This window comes from Magnolia sinica, chromosome 11, assembly GCF_029962835.1.
Source record: "Magnolia sinica isolate HGM2019 chromosome 11, MsV1, whole genome shotgun sequence".
Classification (NCBI taxonomy): domain Eukaryota; kingdom Viridiplantae; phylum Streptophyta; class Magnoliopsida; order Magnoliales; family Magnoliaceae; genus Magnolia; species Magnolia sinica.
The window spans coordinates 76,292,696-76,302,551 of record NC_080583.1 but is presented as its reverse complement, the minus strand read 5'-3'; the positions used below and the strand labels follow the sequence as shown (position 1 = coordinate 76,302,551).

At 38.1% G+C, this 9,856-nt stretch overlaps 2 long non-coding RNA genes across 2 annotated transcripts; one reads left to right on the top strand and one right to left on the bottom strand.

Moving 5' to 3' along the window:
- The first annotated feature begins 2,282 nt into the window (after positions 1 to 2,282).
- On the top strand, positions 2,283 to 3,158 carry LOC131218453 (uncharacterized). Its single transcript, XR_009157743.1, has 2 exons — positions 2,283 to 2,510; positions 2,626 to 3,158. It is a non-coding gene; the product is annotated as an uncharacterized LOC131218453 (long non-coding RNA).
- Positions 3,159 to 5,893: 2,735 nt separating this feature from the next.
- On the bottom strand, positions 5,894 to 6,653 carry LOC131218452 (uncharacterized). The gene is made up of 3 exons (XR_009157742.1): positions 6,475 to 6,653; positions 6,312 to 6,387; positions 5,894 to 6,045 (listed from the first exon to the last, which is right to left on the bottom strand). It is a non-coding gene; the product is annotated as an uncharacterized LOC131218452 (long non-coding RNA).
- Positions 6,654 to 9,856: the final 3,203 nt, after the last annotated feature.

The window sequence follows — 9,856 nt, the reverse complement described above, 5'->3', positions numbered from 1 at the left end:
CAAACCATTGGACATGAAACTGGAAAAAAAAAAAAAGAAAAGAAAAAAAAGAAGAGCTTGGGACTCGAATTTGGTGGTATCCTTTAATATGAGTCAGCACTAGAGTCTAGAGGTGCTTTGCGGGCCATCATAATGCATGTGTTTTGTCCACGTGGACCATCCATTTTTCCATATCGTAGTGGGACATGATCCTAAAAATGAGGCAGATCCAAACTCCAAGTGGACCACACCATAAGAAATAACATTGACTGAACTCTCACACCATTGAGAACTTTATAAGGCTTACTATAATGTTTATTTTCCATCCGACCTGCTAATTAGGTCTCACAAACCTAGATGAAAGGAAACACAAACATCGACTTGATTCTAGAGGATAAAGAAAAAAGAAAAAGAGGATAAGGCCCATATATCATGGTGATCCACTTGTGCCTTAGATTTGACTAGTTTGGGTTCATGCAATAAATAATATAACAAAATGAATGATCGGCTTGGATAAAATTCAAAGATCATGGTGGGCCCCATATAACCCTCTCTAAGCTAAGGAGGACTTGTTTATAAAGAAAATGGAATGCATAAAGAAGCTGTACACATGTGACATATTTGGATGATATGCCGTATCTTGAAAATCTAGTCCGTTAATTAGGTAGGGTTCTTTATAAGCATGTAAAGGACAATATATATATATATATATATATATATATATATATATATATATATATATATATATATATATATATATATATATATATATATATATATATATATAGGGAAAAGGTACTATACGCTCGACCGCATAGAACCATCCCATAAGTTCGAGCGTTGTCACCACCTACGCCGTTGGATGGAAGAGAGATCTTCTACGGTGAGGGATGAAGCATTATAATAATCGAGTATATATTCGGCCCTATAAACAGGGAATTTTACCCCATTCCCCTATTGAGATCCCGCACACGGCACACCTCTCTCCCTCAATCCCTACGACCGCCATCTCTCTCTCTCTCTCTCTCTCTCTCTCTCTCTCTCTTCAGCCACGCCCGCCCTCATCTACCTCTCTCTCCCTCTCTCTCTACGGTGAGAAAGTACCCCTCAAATTACATATAGATTCTTTTCAAATCCAACTTGAAAGTAATGCAATTGCAATTTGGAGCATGGTTCCTCAAAATGAATGTTGAGGAAGGTAACTACAATTAGGTTGTTCCTGCTTCATTAGCCTTCATTGTAATTCAATGTGATAGTGTATCCAAATACAACCTGATCCCTTGCAACTGTCCTTCTTTCACCATTGCTTTGGCTTGTCTCGTGTCGAATGGACTACTGAATACTTTTCTTGCTCTATTTTCAGTCATTTTCAGTTCCATTGCTGAGCATTAGAGGAAAGTCGATGTGGCTGTTGTCGTTTGCGGCCCGCCAAGCCTTCAATCAAGTGTTGCAGCAGATTGCAGATCACGAACCATATGGGGCACATCCAATGGACCAATCTTCCACTTCAACAATCACAGCTTTGAGTTATAGAAACTTTTCACTAATGTATAAAAGATGAGAAATAGTAACAGATCAAACCTCGAGAACGAAACATGGCGAGCACATCTAAGGTCTTGTAGCAATCATTTGAAGCTTCAAATTTGAACCTGCAGTAGGCTGATGCCATTTGGCCGGCTTGGTTATTGCAAGATCCAAGTGCGAACGAATTAGCTATATCTGGGTAGTAATTGTTAGTTGATAGTCAGCAACAATTAGATCATTTGGAACATTACTTATGTGAAAACTCAGTTGTAACTTCTATATTCAACCAAGACCTGACTCAAGCCCGACCCAAACCCAAACCATGTGATAAATGGATCGGGTTTGAGTCCTCTTCTCTTATTGATCACACCAGCAAGGGTACCGCAATGAAATCCCAACAACGGCCTAGCAGGAGTATTGTAATGAAATCCATAAGAAATATAAATCATCAGTTAAACATACAATGCAATGGCAATTCACAATTCACAAAATCATTGTTGGTTGAACCCTAAATAATGGTGTAATTCCAATACACTTCTATATCTTCTTTGCTTCAATTAATGCTGCTTGCAATTACATCTTAGTCACTGCTGGTTGTGTTCTGTTTTGAAGGATATTAGCTCTAGGTTTCAAAGTGTTAATGAAGTATTGCCACATCCTGGCCGAGGAGGTGATCAGAGTGGTCCAGCCGAGGAACAACAAATCAATGGTGCCACAGCCTCAGGTTCAATTGATCTTGCATTCCTAGATGCTCTTCCAGAGGGGTTACAAGTTGAAGTTCTTAATGCTCAACAGAGTCAAGTGGCCCAGCCATCAAGTGAACCACCTCAATCTGCGGGAGACATTGATCCTGAATTCCTTGTTGCCCTCCCCCCAGATATTCGAGCAAAAGTGCTGGCACAACAACAAGCTCAAAGACTACATCAATCACATGAATTGGAAGGCCAACCAGTTGAAATGGACACTGTTTCAACAATTGCGACATTTCTGCTGATTTGCGGGAGGAGGTAGCTTCCTAGCAAGTGTTTTTTTTTTTTTTTTTCAATTGATTGAAATATTTGCTTCATATTTCAGAATGCATGATTCTTCAGTTTCTCATGCCTATAATGGTTTAATTTTCAGGTGCTCTTAACATCTTCAGATGCTATTCTGGCCAATCTAACACCCGCCCTTGTTGCGGAGGCAAATATGTTACATGAAAGGTTTGCTCATCAATATCATAGCTGCATGCTTCTTGGCATGTACCCCAGAAACCTGCGGGGTGAGTCTTCTAGACGGGGTGATGCTGTTGGATCAAGCCTTGATGGACCTGCAAGAGGCATCTCCTCACGCAGAACTGCAGGAGGTTGTCTCCCAATGACTTAGAATGCTCTACATTTGCATCAACCTCTTTGGGATCTGAATGTGGGATGTGTTTGTGATGCATGAAATGTAATGGGCTGCTAATTTTGTTGTGTTAGCTGCTGTTGGTCTCTTGTGCCAGTGTTGTAACTCAATTGTCATATTTGATAGGTGAGGCCTGGATTTTTATTTATTTAAGCCCCGCCCAAATGAATGTGTATATTTTTCAATTAATAAAATTTCAGGTGGTGTGATAAATTCAATGGTATGATCTTTTCATCTATTCTACAATGGTCACTATAGGTGTTGTGCAATCATGGTCTTATCAGGCTCACTTTCCATTTTGCTTAACTTATTAGTTCCCAAGTTCATTCATGCCTTGTACATTCTGAAAATGGTACCACCCCGCAAAATCGTCGCTTTGGTGCAGAATGGTGTGATGGATCTGGGACATTCAATTAGGGGGCCACCTAATTCAACTTTATCACCATTATCCTATCATTTCTCCTAGCAATTAGAGCAGCTCCTAATTAATGAGCCATTAACCCAATAATCATGCCACTTGAAGTCCATGACTAGCGAATCAATTGCACATTTTCGGAGAGAAACATATTTTAGAGCAGGGAATCACGAAGCATTTTATAGATAGAAACCGCTTCCTGAATCCCTATTAGCCTGTCAGTTTACAGATAGAAACTGCTTCCTGAATCCCTATTAACCCAATAATCATGCCGCTTGAAGTCCATCCACTATTAGCCTGTCAGTTTGGATTGATTCACATGCTTTCCAATCTCATGAGCTTTATGGTCAAAAAATAAATTTAAACGATATAGTATTTACATTAATAAAAGCATATTTAACCATTCTGATAGATTTTCAGCCTCCTTTTTAAGGTCATCCCTTCAAGAAATGAGACAGACTAATGTAGCTACATACTGGGGTGAAAGTTTCTTTCCATGTGGACAATTTGTCTTCCCCAAACCTTGCCCCCACCGCCAAACAAAAAGGAAAAGGGAAAAGCCAAAAGACAAAAAAAAAAAAAAACCGCATTATTTGAAAAGAAAGGAAATAAGAAATAAAAGGAATAAGAAAAAAGGAAAAAAAAAAAAAGAAGAAAGAACGAGCTAGGATTTGGATGCAGAATTGAATTGTAATTTGAAGGTTCACTTTAATAAAAGCCATGATTTCCAAATTATACTGATGTTACCTGGTATCATCATGAGAAAGGAATTGAAATACATGACTAAGGAAAATTGGAAACCACAACTACACCCACCACTGCCCACAAAAAAAAAGGGTCAAGGGCTACGGATAAAAGCCGTAGCTAATATAAAATAATAACGTTTTAGTCCGTAGCAGACCATAGCCATTCATCTAAGCTAATACAAATAAAGATTCATTCAAATACAATCAATCAATCATTCATTCAAATACAATCATTTATTTTAATCCATTCACAAAAGCACATTACCAACAAAATAGTTGTCTATTTAAAGTTCTATCTTATGATTGATGAAGAAATACATCATACTTAGAAATACATTATCAAGATTTGAATTCTTCATTTTCACACTACTCATGCACCCTCTCTCCTTCATATGCCACCATCAAAACAAAACCAATATCTTCATCAATAACACATCTAAAGTTGCAGCTCGCGCAAGCTTGATCATGGCGGGGAAAACAATGGTTAACCAACAAGGACAGCACCATCTGCCTCTTTAAGTAGCTTCTCTGTATTTGCATGAATAAATTGCAATCCACAGAGTACCTCAATCATCTTCATTACAAATTAGAGAATGCAAGGAAGATCAAACAACAATTTCAAGAAAATTACATCCCAAATAGTTGTGACTATGAATGGGAAAAGCTCTCCTACTCTTTGGAAGATTATAACCATCCAACCTTTGGACTTTTCCAATTGAATGATGACAATCCCTCCAGGTAAGGAATTGAATTTTACATTTATTGGCAAATCTCAATGTGTTAAGAACACATTCACAACCCCTTCATCATATGTAGCACTTCACGAAAACCTATAGCTAGGAAATTAGCCCCATCCAAATCTTACATCCATGCTGTCTATTTGGATACACCCACCCAGCTGGGTAATGTTTATGGTTTATATTATGATTTGGTGTTGGTTATCTTACTAACCAAAACAAATAACCCTTGCCTATCATCTATTTCCACATCATTGGGCCTTGCCTAAAATCTTGAACAATGGCAATCGCTAATCAAACTACACCTAATGAAGCTCCTTACCAAGCTAAAAGACCGTAGCATCAATAGTAGCGCCTGCAGATGCCTTCGACACAGCCCAATAAATAATAATTCCAGCAAAATCCTTACACATTCAACCCATTTACATAAATAATCTACATTCAAAAAATTCACATCCATTCCAAATTCGACCCATATGGAAAAAAAAAAAGGAAAAGAAGAAAAAAATTCACATTCTTCCAAATTTAATCTATATCATAAATAATTCACATTCTTTCACATCCACATTTAATCCATATCATAAACAATCCACATTCTTCCACATTTAATCCATATCATAAACCATCCACATTCATTCCATACACACAAAATTCACATCCATTCCAGATTCGACCTATATGTACAACATGTAATAAAAAGAAAAGAAAAGAAGTTATTATGTGCCGCCCACGTTACCAAGGGAAACAAAGAAATCATGATTGATTTGCTTCTTCTTCTTTTTTAAAGAAAGATGGGATCACACCACTTCTATCTTTGTTGAATCTGCCAAAAAACTGTACAATGATTCGGGTGGGCACCACAAAAAAGAAATGGGCCTCACCTATCATATAATATAACCTTTTCTCTTTTATAAAACTATGCGGGTGGACTTGACTAGCAGATCATTGTCTTCAATACCTTCTACTGAATACTAAGCTTGGGACCGCAAACTCTCTCTTCCCCAAATGTGGAATAAAAAATTTTGCAAAATTACATGATAGGAAACAATGAGTATAACAGGTACAACTTATGGATAACAAAAAAATGCATATGGATAACAAAAAGAAGAAGAAGAAAAAAACAGAATTCACCCCCATACAAACAGGCCATAATATTGCAGTTTCACAACAAGACATGTAAGAGCTTAGTCAGCTTCAAATGCTTAAGATTGCAGAATCTAGGAAGTCATTCTAATAAATCCTGTGCTCTTGACAGAAACTTCACACATTACAGGACAAAGAAAGAAAAAAAAAATGCATATTAGAAAACCTTAAGTTTTAACAATTTCTCTCTTTTTTTTTTGAAAGATTTGAAATGTGCCTATTTTTGCAATCTTTCAATTCGAATGTGCTTCCAAACACAGCCTATGTTTGCAATCCTTCAATCTCGATCATCAGACCAAGTTCAAAAGGTTGAATTATAGAACAGATCCAATGCAGTTGTGAGTGTAACAAGTACAAAAACTGTATCTCAATTGCCTTTACCTATTGCTGCCACATTGTAATGAAAATTGCATGAAAACTTGATAAACCAAATATCGTATTCTGGCATAGGGTATTTCTAAAGAATGTCAACAACGCAAAAAACATAAACATTGTTAAAGATGTGGAAACATAAATGACTCACACATACAAACATGATAAATACCTGAGTCTGCATAAACAACAAGCTGGTGCAAGCTCCTCCAAGGATTCTTCTATCTATAATCGAGGCAAAACAAAATTCATTTGTAATGATGAATCAAGTTGTTGTTTTACGGTGATATTACCATGGAGGACATGTCCATTGATGAGATTGTTGTAGTACTACAGGCCTTTTGGGCTGATAACTCAAGCCTTTTAGCATTATGGTCGATCGTTCATAGAAATTATCCCTATAGGAATAGGATAAAGCCCACAAACTGGAGGACCAGAATTCTTTGACAAATTAGCATTATGGTCGATCGTTCATAGAAACCAAAGCGCAGAAATTTAAATAACTAAGGTGGGTCCCACCAACGCTGATTGCCATATCAAGCATTGTATATTTCCTCATAGGTAAAATGGCAAAAGAATCATCAAAAAGAGAGCCACTGTATGAATCCAACAATCTGCATACCTTTATGGGACTTGAAAGAGTACACTCAAAATGAAAAAAAAAGTCCTCAAATCAATCAGCAGGGTGTGAATATCAATTCCAAGAGAAAGGAAATTGCCATAGAATTGTGACAGATGATCTTCTCCAGATTGTGCCGCAATTCAAGAAGCCCTTGTGTGGCCAATGTTGAAAGATCGCACCCTCTGAGCTCCAAAATCCTCAGCCGCCCAAACGGCAGCAATGAGATCGGTGTGGGGTCTCGGGCTGGTTGTGGGAGGACCGACACGACCTTCAGCCCATGGAGAGAGAGAGAGAGAGAGAGAGAGAGAGAGAGAGAGAGAGAGAGAGAGAGAGAGAGAGAGAGAGAGAGACGGTGGTCGTAGGGATTGAGGGAGAGAGGTATGCCATGTGCGGGATCTCAACAGGGGAAGGGGGTAAAATCCCCTGTTTATAAGGCCGAGTATATTTTTATAATCCAGCCCAATTGCAAGCCCATGTCCATCCATGTTGTGGTCCATTTGATGAATGGTTTAGATGTTGTATAAGGTGTTCAAAAATGCATTTACGAAAATAATTATTCTAGAAAAAATAATTATAAGATATGCAAAAATAAATCGGTTCGGTTCAAGGTTCGGTTCCATGGTTCGGTTCTACGGATCGGATCCACGGTTTGGTTTTACGGATCGGTTCACGGTTCGGTTCGGTTCTACATACATCCAAACCGAGAACCGAACCGATGTCACCGGTTCTTTGATTTTTGGAACCGGAACCGGAACCGGAACCGGTGCACTCTAGAACCGGACCAAACCGGATCGTTTGGCCGGTTCCGGTCCGGTTCTACGGTTCTACCGGTTAAATGTGCACCCCTAGTTCTATACAGTCAAGCGTACAGTACCTTTTCACACACACACACACACACACACACACACACACACACACACACACATATATATATATATATTTGTCATCAATAATATGATATCATTTGTAAAAAAAAGTGAGCTGTTAGAAATCTATTCCAACAGTCCAGATTCAACTTACATGTGTGGCTCTGGTGATGATGATTATTTACTAATTTTTAGTACATAAAATTTCATTACTGGGCCATATTTGATGAATAGGTTGGATCTATGAGGCATAACTTTCATCATATTTATGTAATACTCAATATCATATATCTTCACATGCGGTGCACTACATGTGGATGAAAACATGATTTTTTTTTAAATATATATATATATATTATCCAGGTCGTCCCAGGGCCTAGATACTGCTTTTAAATATATATATATATATATATATATATATATATATATATATATATATATATATATATATATATATATATATATATATATATATATATATATATATATATAAAGTTGTATCAAAGCCAATCTTGTAAGCAGTTATAATTTGAGTCCAAAATCTAAACAGTCCACGTGATGTAGCACCCCATGAAACCCCTAGGACCCACCTTTTATTTTGATTCAAAACTTTGGTGGGGCAATGATAAAAGAAAACAGTTTCCTCCATTGATTTGCATCTCTCTTTGCTATGGCCCACTAGAGTTTTATATCTGGGAGAAAATTAGTCCCATGGGGTTTCATGCATGGGATGCCGCATCACATGGACCGTTCGGAGTAGACGCTCATGACACGTGTGCAAAGGTGCGCAACGTGCACAGGTGAGCATGCCTCTCTCTCTATATATATATTGGCTTGCCGGAATTGCAAAGACGGTGTTTATCATTAAGATATCAAGGGAAGTCACAATTGATAGGGGACCAACATCATGAATGGCTCGGATCTTGCACATGCATGTTACCTTGTCATGTGTACATACATAAGGTAGGAATCAAACTGCTGTTATAGCTAATAAAACAAACATTACACAAAACATACAGAGAAGAGAAGACTTGTAACGCTTACACCTCCATTCACGCACCCTCCATTAGTATAACATGGTTCCAGTTTGAGGCTGAACCAGAGAAAATAGGCTTGGATTAATGAGAGGGCGTTATTTAACTGATGTTTCCCTTTATCAACTGTCTGTATCCTCATATTTTGGGGGGGTTTCCAGGATTGCAGTACAAACTCTTCTCACAATTTCGCTTGTATTGTTGACCCCGTAGCGCACCAAAGTTGACAGGCTTGTTTGTGTCGAACACGGGGTAGGTAATATGGTTTCCTTGTAGAACTGATCTTCTGCTGATTTCAGAGTCCATGAAGAACTCTTCCTCTTCGTAGCATTCTGCAATTGATCCATTGCTTACTGCATCTTTCTCACTCCTTTCACAACTCCCATCACCAATAAAACTCCCAAAGAGTATTACAAGGATTCCTGCAACAATACAAACTCTTCTCAACTCCTTACCCATTGTAATCTGTCTCTCTCTCTCTCTCAGCACCATTCACAACTCCCACTATAAATAAGACTCTCAAATAGTATAGCAAGGATTCCTACAAACTTTCTAAGGTTATCATTACATGAATAAATATTATTATATTAAATAAAGCCCGTGCACATGATCAGAAACATGAAATCAAGAGAAAAGTACATATATTTTTAGAACAATTTCAAAAATACCCCCCCTGAAAAATAGAACTTAATGCCAGATCTGACCATTCATTCACAAGACTTCCTAATGAGTGTACCCAGTAACAATGGTGTCATTATTGCATGGTGCACTTGCCTCGCTCCTTTTTCAACTCCCACCACCAATTAGACTCTCATTCAGTATTACAAGGATTCCTACAATCATACTACTAAATTAGGCAACTACTTGGACATAGCTCTCTCTCTCTCTCTCTCTCTCTCTCTCTCTCTACACACACACACACACCATTCCAGTTGGTTTGAGTGAGTTCCTTGTCGTCAGTTGGATTGATGAGTTTTGAAGGCCATTGGAGGGGGATATCTATTTGATCTCTGGTACCGTCGCATCTCTCCC